This window comes from Bombina bombina, chromosome 6 (genome assembly GCF_027579735.1).
Source record: "Bombina bombina isolate aBomBom1 chromosome 6, aBomBom1.pri, whole genome shotgun sequence".
Taxonomy (NCBI): Eukaryota; Metazoa; Chordata; class Amphibia; order Anura; family Bombinatoridae; genus Bombina; species Bombina bombina.
The window spans coordinates 273,424,822-273,447,032 of NC_069504.1; the positions used below are offsets into that span (position 1 = coordinate 273,424,822).

At 39.5% G+C, this 22,211-nt stretch overlaps 2 protein-coding genes across 2 annotated transcripts in view; one reads left to right on the forward strand and one right to left on the reverse strand.

Annotated features, from left to right (window-relative positions):
* Positions 1 to 22,211, forward strand: part of GNS (glucosamine (N-acetyl)-6-sulfatase) — a 96,036-nt gene that overhangs the window by 45,183 nt on the left and 28,642 nt on the right. The window lies entirely within an intron of this gene.
* The window catches only part of LOC128662856 (adipocyte plasma membrane-associated protein), a 284,431-nt gene that overhangs the window by 2,723 nt on the left and 259,497 nt on the right, over positions 1 to 22,211 (reverse strand). The window lies entirely within an intron of this gene.

Here is a 22,211-nt window from a genome sequence, read left to right on the forward strand (position 1 = left end):
TAAACACAATTGGTTAGGTGTACTTAGGGCTGCTATTTTGTAGCTGCACAATGCACATGGACAGTTAATAGGGCATTGCAGACTTGACACAATGAATGCATTGCTTGCACATTTAAGCATCATGCTAATTTTGATATTTTTGCTCACCAAAATGCATTAATGATTTTTTATTGTTGCAGCACTAGCCTATCATCAATGATAAAAAAAAACTATCTGAGTTGCTTTAATTGCAGAAGCTGAGCTACAATAAAAAATAATTAGAATTTAAAAAAAAAAAAAAATAATTTACTTTTGGCTAGATTTTTCACTCATAACGCTGCTTATTCACTACCACTGCTATTACGAGTCTTGTAGGTATAGCTGTACCGCACACTTTTTTGGCTTTCACACAAAGTAACTACCACACTTTTTAAAAAGTCCTTTTTCAATGGGACTCCCATAGCACCGGTATTACGAGTTTGCCTGTCCGGCCAAAAAGTGAGTGGTACAGCCTATAACTACAAGATCCGTACCGTAAACTGAAAGTCAGTAGTTATGGGTTTACGTTACAAAGCTGTAGCATAATACTCATAACTAAAGTGTTACAAAGTACACTAACACCCATAATCGACCTATTAACCTCTAAACCGAGGCCCTCCCACATCGCAAACACTAAAATAAAATTATTAACCCCTAATCTGCCGCTCCGGACATCGCTGTCACTATAATAAACATATTAACCCCTAAACCGCCGCACTCCCGCATCGCAAACACTAGTTAAATATTATTAACCCCAATCTGCTGCCCCCAAAATTGCCGCCACCTAACCACACTTATTAACCCCTAATCTGCTGCCCCCAATGTCGTCGCCACTATACTAAAGTTATTAACCCCTAAACCTCTGGCCTCCCACATCACTAACACTAAATAAAAATATTAACCCCTAAGTCTAACCCTAACACCCCTAACTTTAATATAAATGTAGGTGTCGGCGATGTCGGTGGCGGCAGATTAGGGGTGTTTAGTCTCGGGGTTTATGTTAGGGTGTTAGGTTTAAACATACATTTTCTTTCCCCATAGGAATCAATGGGGCTGCGTTACGGAACTTTACGCTCCTTTAATGCAGGTGTTAGGCTTTTTTTTTAGCCGGCTCTTCCCATTGATGTCTATGGGGAAATCGTGTACGAGCACTTAAAACCAGCTCAAAGCAGCGCTGCCATATTGCCCGCTAACGCCGGGTTTTTGCAAACCTGTAATAGCAGCGATATTAAAGGTGAGCGGTGGAAATAACTTGCAAGTTATTACCGAGCCGCTCATAACGCAAAACTCATAATCTGGCCATTTATTTGCACTTGCTGCAGCAATGCATCCATCCATAAATTAAAAAAACAACAACATTTTATTAAACCAATATAACTTTTTTGGGAACATAAACTAATATAATAAGAGATTTTTTTTGATATTTATTAAAAATGATTTGTGTTATGGTACACTACTGGATTGCAAACTGGTATAATAAGGGTAATGGTAATGTAAATATAAAATTAACAATTTAAAATTTGAGGAAAAATATTATAAAAAACAAAAATATGTGCACTGACTGCACCACTGTGTACTGTTTAGGAGATTGATGATCTATCTTCTGGGAATATAAATCTATCTATTAAAAAGTATCTCATTCTCTATATCATTATCATCCTCTATATTCTGATGATGGAGTAGAGCTAGAGACTGTTCTGTAGTAGTAAAATATATTATTATTTATAATATTATTTTATGTATAATCTAAATAATATAATATATTATATAAATTCACAAATTTCACAAACAATACATCCTACAAGCAAGTAGTAGTAGCAAGCCTTAAAGGGACAGTCTACACCAAAATGTATCTTATTTAAAAAGATAGATAATCCCTTTATTACCCATTCCCTAGTTTTGCATAACCAACACAGTTATATTAATATACTTTTTACCTCTGTGATTACCTTGTATCTAAGCCTTTGCAGACAGCCTCCTTATCTAAGTGCCTTTGACAGACATGCAGTGTAGTCAATCAGTGAAGACTCCTAAATAACTTCACGGGAGTGAGCACAATGTTATCTATATGACACATGTGAACTAGCACAGTCTAACTGTGAAAAACTTTCAAAATGCTCTGAGCTAGGAGGCGGTTTTCAACTGTTTAGAAATCAGTTTGAGCCTAGCTAGGTTTAGCTTTTCAAAAATACCACCAAGGGAACAAAGCAAATTTGATGATAAAAGTAAATAGGAAAGTTGTTTAAAATGGCATGCCCTATCTGAATCATGAAAGTTTAGTTTTGACTTTACTGTCCCTTTAATGAACAAACATGTTATCTAAATCTCAATGTTCACATTCACATGCATCACAGGAAAAAAAAGTGCACTTTAAAAGTTTAAAATGTTATGTTTTTTGAATACTCACTTTATTGCTCACAACTTTGAGCTGTCCCACCGCCACACCACCGCTTGAACAATGCTTGACCACCTCCACACTACTCCCAGATGACTGCAGGATGAAAGCCAGTTGCTGCCACACACTCAGAATTCTCTGCAAAAATGTCCGTTTCGCAGGCATTCACAGGTCCGCCCACGGCTGCACCCTGGTCCGTCTCACATCCTCCCTTTCTGCCTCAGTTTTCATGAAGAGAAAAGAATGTGTTTTTTTCCCTGAAAATCGCATACTCTCACGGTTTTTAAACCGCAGCGATTAATCACGGTTTAAAACCGCACACACACACACACACACACACACACACACACACATATATATATATATATATATATATATATATATATATAGGGAGTGCAGAATTATTAGGCAAGTTGTATTTTTGAGGATTAATTTTATTATTGAACAACAACCATGTTCTCAATGAACCCAAAAAACTCATTAATATCAAAGCTGAATAGTTTTGGAAGTAGTTTTTAGTTTGTTTTTAGTTATAGCTATTTTAGGGGAATATCTGTGTGTGCAGGTGACTATTACTGTGCATAATTATTAGGCAACTTAACAAAAAACAAATATATACCCATTTCAATTATTTATTTTTACCAGTGAAACCAATATAACATCTCAACATTCACAAATATACATTTCTGACATTCAAAAACAAAACAAAAACAAATCAGTGACCAATATAGCCACCTTTCTTTGCAAGGACACTCAAAAGCCTGCCATCCATGGATTCTGTCAGTGTTTTGATCTGTTCACCATCAACATTGCATGCAGCAGCAACCACAGCCTCCCAGACACTGTTCAGAGAGGTGTACTGTTTTCCCTCCTTGTAAATCTCACATTTGATGATGGACCACAGGTTCTCAATGGGGTTCAGATCAGGTGAACAAGGAGGCCATGTCATTAGATTTTCTTCTTTTATACCCTTTCTTGCCAGCCACGCTGTGGAGTACTTGGACGCGTGTGATGGAGCATTGTCCTGCATGAAAATCATGTTTTTCTTGAAGGATGCAGACTTCTTCCTGTACCACTGCTTGAAGAAGGTGTCTTCCAGAAACTGGCAGTAGGACTGGGAGTTGAGCTTAACTCCATCCTCAACCCAAAAAGGCCCCACAAGCTCATCTTTGATGATACCAGCCCAAACCAGTACTCCACCTCCACCTTGCTGGCGTCTGAGTCAGACTGGAGCTCTCTGCCCTTTACCAATCCAGCCACGGGCCCATCCATCTGGCCCATCCAGACTCACTCTCATTTCATCAGTCCATAAAACCTTAGAAAAATCAGTCTTGAGATATTTCTTGGCCCAGTCTTGACGTTTCAGCTTGTGTGTCTTGTTCAGTGGTGGTCGTCTTTCAGCCTTTCTTACCTTGGCCATGTTTCTGAGTATTGCACACCTTGTGCTTTTGGGCACTCCAGTGATGTTGCAGCTCTGAAATATGGCCAAACTGGTGGCAAGTGGCATCTTGGCAGCTGCACGCTTGACTTTTCTCAGTTCATGGGCAGTTATTTTGCGCCTTGGTTTTTCCACACGCTTCTTGCGACCCTGTTGACTATTTTGAATGAAACGCTTGATTGTTCGATGATCACGCTTCAGAAGCTTTGCAATTTTAAGAGTGCTGCATCCCTCTGCAAGATATCTCACTATTTTTGACTTTTCTGAGCCTGTCAAGTCCTTCTTTTGACCCATTTTGCCAAAGGAAAGGAAGTTGCCTAATAATTATGCACACCTGATATAGGGTGTTGATGTCATTAGACCACACCCCTTCTCATTACAGAGATGCACATCACCTAATATGCTTAATTGGTAGTAGGCTTTCGAGCCTATACAGCTTGGAGTAAGACAACATGCATAAAGAGGATGATGTGGTCAAAATACTCATTTGCCTAATAATTCTGCACTCCCTGTAAATATTAAGAAAAAAATATTTATGAGGGTTAAAGGGACAGTCTAGTCAAAATTAAACTTTCATGATTCAGATAGGGCATGCAATTTTAAACAACTTTTAAATAACTTTCCAATTTACTTTTATCAATTTGCTTTGCTTTCTTTGTATTCTTTGTTGAAAGCTAAGTCTAGATAGACTCATATGCCAATTTCTAAGCCCTTGAAGGCCACCTTTTATCTCTGTGCACTTTGACAGTTTTTTTTTTTTAACAGCTAGACCGTTCTAGTTAATGTGTATCATATAGATAACATTGAACTTACTCCCGTGGAGTTACCTAGGAGTCGGCTCTGATTGGTTAAAATGAATGTCTGTCAAAATAACTAAAATAAGGGGGCAGTCTGCAAAGCCTTAGATACAATGTAATCACAGAGGTAAAAAGTAGGGATGCACCGAAATGAAAATTCTGGACTGAAACCGAAAATTCAAGATGCCCTTGACCAAAAACCAAACAATGTTTTTTGTTTTTTTTAAACAAATGATTTTAAATGTCTATATAAAGTCTACTGTAAACATGTTTTCTTAGGCAACTATTTTAAAATATATATATAGAGCTATATGAGATACCATTAATTAAAGTAGGGGATTTCAGCACTCAAATTATAACCCATTTAATCCAATTCCTTAGAAATGTACGGCTGCAGGACAACACAGAATCCAAAAAATGAACTACACATGCACAGATTCAAACACATGCAATTAGTTTATTGCAAGAAGCTGCCAACACAAAAATAAACAGCTTAAAAATGCTTATCATCTCTAAAATGCACCACTGCAGTGGATTTATTAATAAAGTAAACCAAGCATAATGATGTATTATCACAGGTATTTTAAGAGCTAGATGCAGCAAACAAACTGGTTTAGAACATGTGATCTACAGGTTACTGACTGATAAAGTACAACAACAAATCTTTTGTCGATTTCTCTATGATGGTAACAGAACAAAGTCCTTTATAAAGACCATATGAGTCCTTTGATAGAGGAAATCTGATGTTATATTTTAGTAACAATTTGTATCACTTGGTAATCCAGCTGCGATAAACCTTTTTGCAAACATATGTTCGTTAATTAGTGTTAACCGAGGTAAAAACGTCCTCTAATGTTAACTAGAACTTGGCATTAATATCGCTTGATATCATATAGAACATCTTTCCGTGATGAAAAGCAGAAACAATAAAGCAGACCTGTGTTAACGTATTGCAGCAAACATCCGGGAAAACAAAGTCACAGTATTATTGACGAACGGACCGGGACATGAGCCTCCGACATCCTTGTCTCACCTCTCACAACCGCGTCTCCCTGCTCACTGGGGACACAGACTTGCAGGTGTACGTTTTGCTTCTGTATGTAAACCGTATCCAGGCGGTTTATAGGAACCACTTGATTACCGCAAGATCCAGGCTTGCTTCTTCAGTTTGAATTTTTGAAATTCCCGGGCAGGCTTTGGCCAACTGCTTCATTCACAGGTGCAGTGATAGCTGTTTTCTGGAAAGTCGACGCGCGTTTCGCCCCATAATGCTGAGCGAAACAGGGGCCTCGTCAGGACTGTCCATCTCCTCCTAATTTCAGCCTTTATTGCAAACCAATGAACTGGGAGGTAGCACTTCAGCCAATCAATATTTGCTATTTAAACACACCCTCTTATATTCTCAAACCAAACATTCCTGTTTATAGGTTCAATGATTATCTATATTTTAGATTAATACAATATGGCCTGCATTGAAAAGATGGAACATTTTTTATGTTTAGCAACCTCTATGCAACAAACAAAAAAAAACGCATGCGAAAAAACCTTATGCATGTTGCAGCTCAATTAAACTTTATTTCTTTGGTTACCATATCTAGATGAATGTGCTTTACATAAATCCCATATTAACTTGAATTCTGTAAATTTGAAATGACTTACAGGATAGCTACAAATGTTTCTATGAAGGTGAACTTTGACATATAGACCCACAACTTTAGAAACAAACTGTATGGAAAATGAATGTCATAGTTAATGACCTATTTATAAGATTATCTAAAAGTGATACAACTTCTCACTTATTTATTTTTTCTCCAGTTGCAACAAGTAGAGAATTTCAACTTCAAGATACAAATCTCTATTTTAGAAAAGATGCATATTCGATCCTTTCGTTTAAGCCTAACGGTGACACCGTATTAAGCATAAAGGTCCATCTTGCTTCCTTTTTTAACAAACAGTTATCCTCATCTCCACCTCTTCCATTTGTTATTCCTCTGTCAATCCCTATAAATTTCAAAGAAACAGTACTACTATTATGGATTTCCTTAAAATGACGAGCCACACTTGTATCTCTCCCGTAGAGGATGTCATCTCTGTGCTCCTGTACCCTGTCCTTGAACAAACGTTTTGTTTTACCCACATAGAACAGGGGACAGGAGCACCCCAAAAGATAAACAACCCCTACTGAGTTACAGTTCGAAAAACATCTGATAGTATAATTTTTACTTGTATTGGCTGAAAATGTTTTGCTTTTTGGCAAATAGGGACAATAGACACAATGCCCACAAGGAAAGCTTCCTTTTACTTGTTTTTTAGTTAACCAGTTTGTACCTGGTTCAGACCGAGTAAATCTGCTTCTAACTAATTTATCTTTAAGATTGGGAGATTTTTTTGCGGTCAATAGGGGTCTATTTCCTACCTTATCAGCTATTTTGTCATCTAAGGTTAAGAAATGCCAATTTTGAGATAGAATATTTCTTATACTTTGCCATTGGCAATTTAAATGTAGTAATGAATCTGATGTTATTCTCAGTTTTTGTTTCTTTTTGGTTATACAGAAGGTCTTGATGGTTCAATTTACTTACTTTGTTTAAGGTTTTTTTGACTAGATTATGAGAATAACCTCTTTCAATGAAACGTTTACACATTTTCTCAGCATGATAATTAAATTTAGTATTAGAAGAACAATTTCTTTTTAATCTCAAGAGTTGGCCATATGGAATGCCTTTTTTCAAGGGCTCTGGATGCCCACTTGAGGCTTCCAACAGATTGTTTGTTGCCGTGTCTTTACGAAAATTTTCAGTTGAGATACTGCTTCCTTCTTTTTTAATACAAATGTCTAAAAAGGGTAATTCCTTATTGCTATAGGAATAAGTTAGAAAAATGTTACGATCATTTTTATTTAACTCGGAAACGAAGTCATGTAGGCAGGCCAGGGGGCCATCCCATAGGATAAAGATGTCATCCACAAATCTAATCCATAGGGACACATGGGAGTCAAACGTCTAACTATATTGATCAAAGACATCTAACTCCCATGCTCCCAAATGGAGACACGCATAAGTTGGCGCACATACTGCACCCATAGCTGTCCCCCTGACCTGCCTATATACTGAGCCATCAAACTGAAAAACATTGTTTTCAAGAATGAAATGAAGTTTTATGACAAAGGCTGTATGCATGTCACTGTTTAATCCCCTACTTTCTAGAAAAAGTCTACAGGCACTAATTCCTTTCTCATGTGGTATAGATGAATAAAGACTTTCTACGTCTAAAGAGACTAGGATAGTGTCAGGGGAAACAGTTAGGTCGTCTAATTTCCTCAGGAGGTCTGGAGTGTCTTTTACATACGAGGGAAGAGATAAAAGGAAGGGTCTCAGGAAGAAGTCTACATATTGTCCAATGTGTTCGCTGATGCCGCCAATCCCAGACACAATGGGTCGCCCTGGGGGATGTGTCATATTTTTATGAATTTTAGGGATAATGTAAAATGTTGGCATAACCGGACACACTGGATTCATAAATTTGAACTCGTCTGGAGAGATCAGACCTTCCATTTTGGCCTCTTGTAAAATTCTACTTAATTTTGATTTCATTTGGTTAATAGGATTTCTAGGGAGTTTCTCATATTGCAATTTGTCTGATAACTGTCTTTTGACTTTTTTTAGGTAAAAAGACTCATCTAATAGAACCAAATTTCCGCCCTTGTCGGCTGGCTTAAAAATTACCCCTTTTGCAGAATTCAGCTCTTTTAAAGCTTGTCTCTGTTTTGCTGTTAGATTATCTGCCCATATCCAGTCATCTGGCAATTTATGGATTTGTTTTTCTACAGCTTTTACAAACAGTGACACAGCTGGAACCTGTGCTATAGAGGGCATGAAAGTCGATTTCAATTTGAAATTGGTTCTAAAAACAGAGTTCAATCTAGTAGTGGATTCACTCTCTTCATTTTCTGACAAGAATGATGTTAAAATTTTTAAAGTTTCCTCATCTTTTTGTTGCTCAGAGCGCTGAAACATAGTATAATGTAGCACTATTTTTCTGGCAAACAGGTGAAGGTCTTTGATTAGATCAAATTTGTTTAATTTATTTGTGGGACAAAAGGATAAACCTTTCTTTAATACTTCAATATGAGTCAAATTCAAACTGAACGAAGAAAGGTTAATTATCTGCAATTCATCTGTAGCCGTATTTGGGACTAGTACCCCTGATAGGGTCGTCTGCGTGGTCTCCCTCTGCTCCTGTACCCTTGTCTCAAATTCTCTCCTCTCCCTCTCTGTTGTGGTTGGGGATACCTCCGCTCTACTAGGTTCAAATTTCTGTTCCCTCCACCTCTTCCTCCTACCCCCCCTCCTTCTTCTCCTCTTTGTTCTGAACTCTGAGACCCCAGTGTTCCATCGTTTTTTGACGCCCTTTCTGAATCAGTTTCAATATCAGACATGTCAGTACCTGAGTCATATGATCCTCTATCAAACTTATAGACATAAACCTTTTTATTCACATAATCCTCTTGATCTCTGTGTAATTTTCTACATTTCCTTAACTTAATATCTGCTTGCAATTTTGAAATATGTGTTTTCATTTCCTCATTCAATTTGCCAAAGTTGGGGTCATTGTCAAATTTATTTACCACCTCCAAAGCTTTCTCAACATCATCTTTCAATTTTTCTAATCTTTTGTCATTCCTTTTTATAAGCATTTCAATCATACTTAGGGCACATGTTGATAATTTCTCATTCCATTCATCCAGGAACTCCAAACCACCTTCTTCCTCTCTTGCATTAAAACCTGGGTCTAAGAATAACTGTAGACCTCTTGGCACAATCTTTTTTTCTACATAGTTGGCTAGACTAGAATTTTCAGCTCTAACTTTTACTTGTTTTGCAATGCAATTCTTATATTATTTGAAGGCATTATACACATTTGTTTCCAAATCACCACTCTCTAAGTTAGTGTTAGTTAGAGATTCTTTTAGCTCAGCTTCCCATAATTCATCTGAGAGGGTAAAGGCCATGTTTAAATGGACTCTATGCTCTCCCACAGTCAGTACATAAATGGGTTAATATTTAACAAACTTAATTGTTTTCAGTTTCTCTATTCCACCGAATGGAGTATATGTAGAATCCTCTATCTTACTCCTAAATACAAATAAATTTACAAAAGTGTGGAAGAAAAACAAAAAAGGCCAGAACCTATCTTAATACAAAGACACGGGAATTTTATTCCGGTAATTTCTATGTATATGTATCTCGAATGACTTAGGGTCAGCTAAAATCAGACGTGGTACAGACCCCTAAAATTTACATTTAATCCAGTATTATATAGATAAAGAGAAATGGTAGAGCTATATGAGATACCATTAATTAAAGTAGGGGATTTCAGCACTCAAATTATAACCCATTTAATCCAATTCCTTAGAAATGTACGGCTGCAGGACAACACAGAATCCAAAAAATGAACTACACATGCACAGATTCAAACACATGCAATTAGTTTATTGCAAGAAGCTGCCAACACAAAAATAAACAGCTTAAGAATGCTTATCATCTCTAAAATGCACCACTGCAGTGGATTTATTAATAAAGTAAACCAAGCATAATGATGTATTATCACAGGTATTTTAAGAGCTAGATGCAGCAAACAAACTGGTTTAGAACATGTGATCTACAGGTTACTGACTGATAAAGTACAACAACAAATCTTTTGTCGATTTCTCTATGATGGTAACAGAACAAAGTCCTTTATAAAGACCATATGAGTCCTTTGATAGAGGAAATCTGATGTTATATTTTAGTAACAATTTGTATCACTTGGTAATCCAGCTGAGATAAACCTTTTTGCAAACATATGTTCGTTAATTAGTGTTAACCGAGGTAAAAACGTCCTCTAATGTTAACTAGAACTTGGCATTAATATCGCTTGATAGCAGATAGAACATCTTTCAGTGGTGAAAAGCAGAAACAATAAAGCAGACCTGTGTTAACGTATTGCAGCAAACATCCGGGAAAACAAAGTCACAGTATTATTGACGAACGGACCGGGACATGAGCCTCCGACATCCTTGTCTCACCTCTCACAACCGCGTCTCCCTGCTCACTGGGGACACAGACTTGCAGGTGTACGTTTTGCTTCTGTATGTAAACCGTATCCAGGCGGTTTATAGGAACCACTTGATTACCGCAAGATCCAGGCTTGCTTCTTCAGTTTGAATTTTTGAAATTCCCGGGCAGGCTTTGGCCAGCTGCTTCATTCACAGGTGCAGTGATAGCTGTTTTCTGGAAAGTCGACGCGCGTTTCGCCCCATAATGCTGAGCGAAACAGGGGCCTCGTCAGGACTGTCCATCTCCTCCTAATTTCAGCCTTTATTGCAAACCAATGAACTGGGAGGTAGCACTTCAGCCAATCAATATTTGCTATTTAAACACACCCTCTTATATTCTCAAACCAAACATTCCTGTTTATAGGTTCAATGATTATCTATATTTCTCCAACATAGGTGTGTCCGGTCCACGGCGTCATCCTTACTTGTGGGATATTCTCTTCCCCAACAGGAAATGGCAAAGAGCCCAGCAAAGCTGGTCACATGATCCCTCCTAGGCTCCGCCTACCCCAGTCATTCTCTTTGCCGTTGTACAGGCAACATCTCCACGGAGATGGCTTAGAGTTTTTTAGTGTTTAACTGTAGTTTTTTTTATTCAATCAAGAGTTTGTTATTTTAAAATAGTGCTGGTATGTACTATTTACTCTGAAACAGAAAAGAGATGAAGATTTCTGTTTGTAAGAGGAAAATGATTTTAGCAACCGTTACTAAAATCCATGGCTGTTCCACACAGGACTGTTGAGAGGAATTAACTTCAGTTGGGGGAACAGTGAGCAGTCTTTTGCTGCTTGAGGTATGACACATTCTAACAAGACGATGTAATGCTGGAAGCTGTCATTTTCCCTATGGGATCCGGTAAGCCATTTTTATTCAAACAGTAAATAAGGGCTTCACAAGGGCTTATTAAGACTGTAGACATTTTCTGGGCTAAATCGATTCATATATACACATATTTAGCCTTGAGGAATCATTTAATCTGGGTATTTTTGTAAAATAATATCGGCAGGCACTGTTTTAGACACCTTATTCTCTAGGGGCTTTCCCTAATCATAGGCAGAGCCTCATTTTCGCGCCGGTATTGCGCACTTGTTTTTGAGAAGCATGACATGCAGTCGCATGTGTGAGGAGCTCTGATACATAGAAAAGACTTTCTGAAGGCGTCATTTGGTATCGTATTCCCCTTTGGGCTTGGTTGGGTCTCAGCAAAGCAGATACCAGGGACTGTAAAGGGGTTAAAGATAAAAACGGCTCCGGTTCCGTTATTTTAAGGGTTAAAGCTTCCAAATTTGGTGTGCAATACTTTTAAGGCTTTAAGACACTGTGGTGAAATTTTGGTGAATTTTGAACAATTCCTTCATACTTTTTCGCAATTGCAGTAATAAAGTGTGTTCAGTTTAAAATTTAAAGTGACAGTAACGGTTTTATTTTAAAACGTTTTTTGTACTTTGTTATCAAGTTTATGCCTGTTTAACATGTCTGAACTACCAGATAGACTGTGTTCTGAATGTGGGGAAGCCAAGGTTCCTTCTCATTTAAATAGATGTGATTTATGTGACACTGAAAATGATGCCCAAGATGATTCCTCAAGTGAGGGGAGTAAGCATGGTACTGCATCATTCCCTCCTTCGTCTACACCAGTCTTGCCCACTCAGGAGGCCCCTAGTACATCTAGCGCGCCAATACTCCTTACTATGCAACAATTAACGGCTGTAATGGATAATTCTATCAAAAACATTTTAGCCAAAATGCCCACTTATCAGCGCAAGCGCGACTGCTCTGTTTTAGATACTGAAGAGCATGGGGACGCTGATGATAATGGTTCTGAAATGCCCCTACACCAGTCTGAGGGGGCCAGGGAGGTTTTGTCTGAGGGAGAAATTTCAGATTCAGGGAAAATTTCTCAACAAGCTGAACCCGATGTGATTACATTTAAATTTAAGTTGGAACATCTCCGCGCTCTGCTTAAGGAGGTATTATCCACTCTGGATGATTGTGAGAATTTGATCATCCCAGAGAAACTATGTAAAATGGACAAGTTCCTAGAGGTCCCGGGGCTCCCAGAAGCTTTTCCTATACCCAAGCGGGTGGCGGACATTGTAAATAAAGAATGGGAAAGGCCCGGTATACCTTTCGTCCCTCCCCCCATATTTAAAAAATTGTTTCCTATGGTCGACCCCAGAAAGGACTTATGGCAGACAGTCCCCAAGGTCGAGGGAGCGGTTTCTACTTTAAACAAACGCACCACTATACCCATAGAAGATAGTTGTGCTTTCAAAGATCCTATGGATAAAAAATTAGAAGGTTTGCTTAAAAAGATGTTTGTTCAGCAAGGTTACCTTCTACAACCAATTTCATGCATTGTCCCTGTCACTACAGCCGCGTGTTTCTGGTTCGATGAGCTAGTAAAGGCGATCGATAGTGATTCTCCTCCTTATGAGGAGATTATGGACAGAATCCGTGCTCTCAAATTGGCCAATTCTTTCACCCTAGACGCCACTTTGCAATTGGCTAGGTTAGCGGCGAAAAATTCTGGGTTTGCTATTGTGGCGCGCAGAGCGCTTTGGTTGAAATCTTGGTCAGCGGATGCGTCTTCCAAGAACAAACTACTTAACATTCCTTTCAAGGGGAAAACGCTGTTTGGCCCTGACTTGAAAGAGATTATCTCTGATATCACTGGGGGTAAGGGCCACGCCCTTCCTCAGGATAGGTCTTTCAAGGCCAAAAATAAACCTAATTTTCGTCCCTTTCGTAGAAACGGACCAGCCCCAAGTGCTACGTCCTCTAAGCAAGAGGGTAATACTTCTCAAGCCAAGCCAGCCTGGAGACCAATGCAAGGCTGGAGCAAGGGAAAGCAGGCCAAGAAACCTGCCACTGCTACCAAGACAGCATGAAATGTTGGCCCCCGATCCGGGACCGGATCTGGTGGGGGGCAGACTCTCTCTCTTTGCTCAGGCTTGGGCAAGAGATGTTCTGGATCCTTGGGCACTAGAAATAGTCTCCCAAGGTTATCTTCTGGAATTCAAGGGGCTTCCCCCAAGGGGGAGGTTCCACAGGTCTCAATTGTCTTCAGACCATATAAAGAGACAGGCATTCTTACATTGTGTAGAAGACCTGTTAAAAATGGGAGTGATTCATCCTGTTCCATTAGGAGAACAAGGGATGGGGTTCTACTCCAATCTGTTCATAGTTCCCAAAAAAGAGGGAACGTTCAGACCAATCTTAGATCTCAAGATCTTAAACAAGTTTCTCAAGGTTCCATCGTTCAAAATGGAAACCATTCGAACAATTCTTCCTTCCATCCAGGAAGGTCAATTCATGACCACGGTGGATTTAAAGGATGCGTATCTACATATTCCTATCCACAAGGAACATCATCGGTTCCTAAGGTTCGCATTCCTGGACAAGCATTACCAGTTCGTGGCGCTTCCTTTCGGATTAGCCACTGCTCCAAGGATTTTCACAAAGGTACTAGGGTCCCTTCTAGCGGTACTAAGACCAAGGGGCATTGCAGTAGTTCCTTACTTGGACGACATTCTGATTCAAGCGTCGTCCCTTCCTCAAGCAAAGGCTCACACGGACATAGTCCTGGCCTTTCTCAGATCTCACGGATGGAAAGTGAACGTGGAAAAGAGTTCTCTATCTCCGTCGACAAGGGTTCCCTTCTTGGGAACAATAATAGACTCCTTAGAAATGAGGATTTTTCTGACAGAGGCCAGAAAAACAAAACTTCTAAGCTCTTGTCAAACACTTCATTCCGTTCCTCTTCCTTCCATAGCGCAGTGCATGGAAGTAATAGGTTTGATGGTAGCGGCAATGGACATAGTTCCTTTTGCGCGCATTCATCTAAGACCATTACAACTGTGCATGCTCAGTCAGTGGAATGGGGACTATACAGACTTGTCTCCGAAGATACAAGTAAATCAGAGGACCAGAGACTCACTCCGTTGGTGGCTGTCCCTGGACAACCTGTCACAAGGGATGACCTTCCGCAGACCAGAGTGGGTCATTGTCACGACCGACGCCAGTCTGATGGGCTGGGGCGCGGTCTGGGGACCCCTGAAAGCTCAGGGTCTTTGGTCTCGGGAAGAATCTCTTCTACCGATAAATATTCTGGAACTGAGAGCGATTTTCAATGCTCTCAAGGCTTGGCCTCAGCTAGCAAAGGCCAAGTTCATACGGTTTCAATCAGACAACATGACGACTGTTGCGTACATCAACCATCAGGGGGGAACAAGGAGTTCCCTGGCGATGGAAGAAGTGACCAAAATCATTCAATGGGCGGAGACTCACTCCTGCCACCTATCTGCAATCCACATCCCAGGAGTGGAAAATTGGGAAGCGGATTTTCTGAGTCGTCAGACATTACATCCGGGGGAGTGGGAACTCCATCCGGAAATCTTTGCCCAAATTACTCAACTGTGGGGCATTCCAGACATGGATCTGATGGCCTCTCGTCAGAACTTCAAGGTTCCTTGCTACGGGTCCAGATCCAGGGATCCCAAGGCGACTCTAGTAGATGCACTAGTAGCACCTTGGACCTTCAAACTAGCTTATGTATTCCCGCCGTTTCCTCTCATCCCCAGGCTGGTAGCCAGGATCAATCAAGAGAGGGCGTCGGTGATCTTGATAGCTCCTGCGTGGCCACGCAGGACTTGGTATGCAGATCTGGTGAATATGTCATCGGCTCCACCATGGAAGCTACCTTTGAGACGAGACCTTCTTGTTCAAGGTCCGTTCGAACATCCGAATCTGATCTCACTCCAGCTGACTGCTTGGAGATTGAACGCTTGATCTTATCAAAACGAGGGTTCTCAGATTCTGTTATTGATACTCTTGTTCAGGCCAGAAAGCCTGTAACTAGAAAAATTTACCACAAAATATGGAAAAAATATATCTGTTGGTGTGAATTTAAAGGATTCCCTTGGGACAAGGTAAAGATTCCTAAGATTCTATCCTTTCTTCAAGAAGGATTGGAGAAAGGATTATCTGCAAGTTCCTTGAAGGGACAGATTTCTGCCTTGTCTGTGTTACTTCACAAAAAGCTGGCAGCTGTGCCAGATGTTCAAGCCTTTGTTCAGGCTCTGGTTAGAATCAAGCCTGTTTACAAACCTTTGACTCCTCCTTGGAGTCTCAACTTAGTTCTTTCAGTTCTTCAGGGGGTTCCGTTTGAACCCTTACATTCCGTTGATATTAAGTTATTATCTTGGAAAGTTTTGTTTTTGGTTGCAATTTCTTCTGCTAGAAGAGTTTCAGAATTATCTGCTCTGCAGTGTTCTCCTCCTTATCTGGTGTTCCATGCAGATAAGGTGGTTTTACGTACTAAACCTGGTTTTCTTCCAAAAGTTGTTTCTAACAAAAACATTAACCAGGAGATAGTCGTACCTTCTTTGTGTCCGAAACCAGTTTCGAAGAAGGAACGTTTGTTGCACAATTTGGATGTTGTTCGCGCTCTAAAATTCTATTTAGATGCTACAAAGGATTTTAGACAAACATCTTCCTTGTTTGTTGTTTATTCTGGTAAAAGGAGAGGTCAAAAAGCAACTTCTACCTCTCTCTCTTTTTGGATTAAAAGCATCATCAGATTGGCTTATGTGACTGCCGGACGGCAGCCTCCTGAAAGAATCACAGCTCATTCCACTAGGGCTGTGGCTTCCACATGGGCCTTCAAGAACGAGGCTTCTGTTGATCAGATATGTAGGGCAGCGACTTGGTCTTCACTGCACACTTTTACCAAATTTTACAAGTTTGATACTTTTGCTTCTTCTGAGGCTATTTTTGGGAGAAAGGTTTTGCAAGCCGTGGTGCCTTCCATTTAGGTGACCTGATTTGCTCCCTCCCTTCATCCGTGTCCTAAAGCTTTGGTATTGGTTCCCACAAGTAAGGATGACGCCGTGGACCAGACACACCTATGTTGGAGAAAACAGAATTTATGTTTACCTGATAAATTACTTTCTCCAACGGTGTGTCCGGTCCACGGCCCGCCCTGGTTTTTTAATCAGGTCTGATAATTTATTTTCTTTAACTACAGTCACCACGGTATCATATGGTTTCTCCTATGCAAATATTCCTCCTTAACGTCGGTCGAATGACTGGGGTAGGCGGAGCCTAGGAGGGATCATGTGACCAGCTTTGCTGGGCTCTTTGCCATTTCCTGTTGGGGAAGAGAATATCCCACAAGTAAGGATGACGCCGTGGACCGGACACACCGTTGGAGAAAGTAATTTATCAGGTAAACATAAATTCTGTTTTTAGATTAATACAATATGGCCTGCATATATATATATATATTTTTTTTTTTTTTTTTTGCATAATTAGACTATTTAATGAACTATTTAATGAATTAATCTGAATTAAAAAAACTGCAAGCCAATAAAATAACCACACTTTTATTGAAAGTAACACACTAAAATTGGACAAAAAATATCTTAAAATGAAAAAAACGATAATGCAATTTTCAGCCAATATGTTTCTGCGACCAAAATTTCGGTGCATCCCTACTTAAAACATTATGAATCTCCTGGCAGCAAAACTTGTTATAGTGAGACAGTAGACTAGAAACACATTTCTGTGCTGGAGACCCTTGACTATATTCAGAAAATGGAAGAATACTCACTGAAAGTTGAGGGATGCTATGACCTCTACTATTCGATCTGGTCCTTATGGGACGACCATAAAAAGGGGGATCTACTCCTAATCAAATACCCGGACCACCTGACGGTTAGGTTGATACATAATACTTCTTGCTAGCCTGGTCCGGTTGAGGCCTGACCGTCCCTCCCTACACCCCTTGGGCACTAATCCCTCTTACATACTCTATATTCAACCCCTCTTGGCTCCTCTCCGCTCTTTTTTTTTTTTCTCTCTTTTCCCCCTTCCTCCCTCCCTAGAGAGGTTCTTCGGGTTTTTCTCCTTACCAGCGCCCCACTTTGTACGGTATGTTATGGTGTAAGTTTATTCACATATTGTCCATCTAAGATCAGCCTATGCTTATAAACTATCTGGTTTTAACTAATAGCCTGGACTCTTTGAAGTCGAGAAACATGTCTCCAGATAAGTACCAGCTACCAGATCCCATGAGTGGATCTATATTATATTGTAGACGCCAGAGAGTTTAACTTTTTAAAACAGAGGCATTGATGAATGGCAATACCATGATTTGATTAACGTCTTGATTTATACTAGATTACTGTACGAAATTATTGACTTGTATTATTGTTTGAGATGTTGTCCTTCATTTCAAGATTGTAACTCTGTTTGCCTTAATAAAAAAAAAATATTTAAAAAAAACATTATGAATATCAATATACTGTATTATTCTTTATTTAGTTCTGTGTAACAGAATCAGATTTAAGTTTTTTTTGTTTTTTTGTTTTTTTTTTACCAGTTATCCAAATAAAGTATAGTTCTAGAAAACTGTTATTATATGCAAAACAGTAAAGTCAAGTAATGAACTCAAACAGCAGCTCTGGGCTAGCATCAAATTTGAAATAAGCAGCACAATAATTTTACTGGAAACAAAAGGCAAAAAATTAAAACTGAAATAACCAAAAATGCCATTTACGGACGAAATTTCGGTGCATCCCTAGTAAAAAACATTAATATAACCATAAAACTGAAGAATGGGTAATAAAGTGATAATCTATCTTTTTAAACAGTAACAATTCTGGAAAAGACTGTCCCTTTAAAAAGTATATGGTACATGACAAGGTATTTGACTGGAAAAGGGCTATGTGTATGTATTATACGTACAGTGTATATATATATATATGTCTAAGTGTACAGATTTAAATTTACATATGTCTAAATGTGTGTGTGTGTGTGTATACGGCTGCACTACAATTTCATCCCCTGTGAGGTCTGCACTACAATTTCTCTCCAAGCAGGGGGAATCTTTTATCATCGTATTCTTAGAGAGACCTGTTGGAAACTAACATTTTAGTATCTCTCTCTTCTACCCTCACCATGAGTGTGACTTCTTTAGCACCTTCTTACATAGTTTTTCTATAACTAGTACTTATAAACTGATAGTTTCTGTATTGGTCGGGGATACATCGGGCAAAGGCAGCTATTTCAAATTACAAAATAAACCTAAATGATTTATGTGATTATATGTGTGTGCGTATGTATGCATGTATGTGTATGTATGTACATATATATTTTTATGTGGGGGAAAAAAGTGATGTTAAAGCTGTTTAAATTGAAACAGGGATCCCATTTTCTCGGCATTAATTGCTTTTTGCAGATGAGCACAACTTGGTTAAAGTGCAGTGATATGCATATTAAATGGGCACAATCTTCAGGTAAGCAGGTGATTAGTTTATTGTATTCAAAGCTGCCACAGGAACACAATATTAAATGGGCCGGGCTCTCCCACTCCACTTGGAGGCTGAATTTTGTTCTTGCCTCGTTTAATTAGCTTTCTTTACTATGGCTTAGAGAATCCATGACGTCATTCCAATTACTAGTGGGATATTCAACTCCTGGCTATCAGGAGGAGGCAAAGAGCACCCCAGCAAAGCTGTTAACTGTAACTTTCCTTACCCATAATCTCCAATCATTCTCTTTGCCTCTGTCAATGGAGGAAGTTGGTGCCTGAAGATATTTAATCTTTTTATGGGTACTTTTCCCTGCAAGCAAGGATTGGGGTCTATCTGTGGCCACACCAATCTATTTAGTAAGAGTAGTGGTGGCTTTTAGCAGTTAAAAGGCGCAAGGTAGTCTTTGCTTTACTTTTAACACTTTGCTACCCCTTTGCAGAAAGCCAAAGTTGGTTACTCTGTTCCTTCTTTTCCTACAGGTCCATGACAGGGAGTGGAGTACCTGTCACACCTTAGTAGCGGTTATCTGTCCTGCAGGATCTAAGGTAAGTGCCTTTGCCTTCTAGGTACTGAAGGACAGTAGCACTTAAGATGTTAATCCTCATATGAATCCATTTTGGGACATAGTTATCCTTATTAGTTAAAGATACATCTTATGGACAGATTTATTTGCACTTTGTGTTAAAAGGGTTCACAGTAAGAGACTTAAGGATTTTAGAGAGTTCACTTGGCTGAGGGGATTGAAAGGATTTTCTTTTATTATTGCAACATAGGCTTTGACAGCTGTGACAGACATGTTTGGACTATATTAGACATAGGCTATGACACATGATTGTGAAAATCATTTCAGAGAGACTATAATAATCATATGAGGATAACGGTTTTGCTTTAAAGAAGCGGTTTACTGTTTTCGCGCACTTTTAGTGGTGCAGTACATTTTTTGATCCGCTCACGTGAAGCCCTCACTTCTGCTGTATCAGAGCGGAGCTTTGAGAGCCTGTAATGCGTAGGAGGTGTCTCGCTATGAGGATCAGTGTCGGCTTTACGACTTAACATTTTCTCTTCAAGCGGATCGTTTGTCAAGAAGCTTCTGTGGATAGAGGAGAGGATCTCTGCAGGAGAGTCTCGCTTCCTCTTGCTAGTGGGGTGTCAATCCTGTCCGGTAGGAACCTCAGGAAATCTGAGGTTGCTTATTAGGGGTTCATTTTATTTGCTATCTGTAATTTAATGATATAAATCTACTAAAATTAGAAAATTCTTTTATTTTTCACTTATATTTAGGAGCTAAATTCTGTAGCTATGGATTAAGAATTAGATCAGTCTATGTCTGTGGATAAATGCTTACTATGTTTAGAGGCTCAAATTGTCCTGCCAATGCAATTTTGTTCCTCATGCTTAGCTAAAACTTTAAAATTTAAAGACAGATTACTCCCTTCTGAGCCAAGTGTCTCTCAGGATAATGCTGTGCGTGACATGCCTCAGCTTTTTTCTCAAACGTCCTAAGCCTTAATTGTTTCTCATACTGTGCCTTCTGGGGATGTTTATTTACCTGGGAATTTTGCCACTCAGATTACTTCTGCAGTATCTGCGGCTTTGTCAGCTTTCCCTTCTTCGGGTAAGCAGAAAAGGAAATCTAAACATTAGTCTGTTAGCAAGGTTTCTGACTCTAAAACTGCGCTGGCCAACCTTTCTCAGATGTCTGATAAAGGGGATACTTCAGTAGCTTCTGAAGGTGAAATCTCTGACACTATAGGGGAAAAATCTTCTGAATCTGAAGAAGTTAATTTCCGATTTAAGCTTGAACATCTCTGGTTGCTTCTGAAGGAGGTTCTAGCTACCTTGGACGACTCTGAACCTTTGATTGCTCTCAACCCTAAGAAGTGCTCTAAACTAAATAGAGTTTATGATTCTCCAACATCTGAGGATGTTTTTCCTGTTCCAGACAAGATGTCTGAAATTTTAGCTCAGGAATGAGATAAGCCAGGGGTTCTCTTTTCCCCTTTCCCTGTTTTTAAAAAGATGTTCCCGCTTGCTGACTCCATTTGGGACTCATGGTGCACTGTGCCTAAAGTAGAGGGAGCTCTCTCTACTCTAGCTAAAAGAACTACCATTCCTATAGAGGATAGTTGTTCTTTTAAGAATCCAATGGATAAGAAGCTATAGGCTTATTTAAAAAAGATGTACATCCATCAAGGATTTCAGTGGCAACCTGCGGCAAGTATCCTATTGGTGCGATGCCCTGTCTGATCTGATATCAGAAGAGACTACGGTAGAGGAGATCCAAGATGAGATCAAAGCTCTTAAACTGCCTAATACTGCCTAATAATCTGTGATGCCAACATGCAGGTAATTAGACTGGGAGCTAAGATATCTAGCTTCACTGTTCTAGCTTGCAGAGCTCTGTGGTTAAAATCTTGGCCGGCTGATGTATTTTCAAAGGCTAAGCTTTTAGCTTTATCTTATAAGGGTAAAACTCTCTTTGGTCCTAGTCTGGCGGAAATCATTTCAGAAATTACAGGTGGAAAGGGATCTTTCCTACCTCAGGACAAGAAGCATAGACCTAAGGGTCGACAGACTTCTAATTTTCGTTCCTTTCGCAACTTTAAGTCCTCCTCTTCCAAACCAGACCAATCTAGGTCCAATTGGAAATCCACCCTGCCTTGGAATAAGGGAAAGAAAAACAAATAACCTTCCGCTGACTCTAAATCAGCATGAAGGATCCGCCCTGATTCGATTTTGGATCGGTTGGGGGGCAGGCTTTCTCTTTTTCGACAGGCTTGGATACGCGATGTCCCAGATCCGTGGTCTGTGGACATAGTATCTCAGGGTTACAAATTAGGATTCAGGTTTTGCCCTCCAAGGGGCAGATTTTTCCTGTCAAGACTATCCTCAAACCAGTTAAAGAGGGTGGGCTTCTTAAATTGCATAGATGAGTTATTGTAGCAGTTCCTCTAGAGGATCTAGTTTAAGGATTCTATTCAAATCTATTTGTGGTTCCTAAAAAGGAGGGGACTTTCCATCCCATCCTAGACCTAAAGTGTCTCAACAAATTCTTCAGGGTTCCGTCCTTCAAGATGGAAACTATTTGTTCCATTTTTCCATTGGTTCAGGAAGGTAAGTTCATGATGACCATAGACCTGAAGGACGC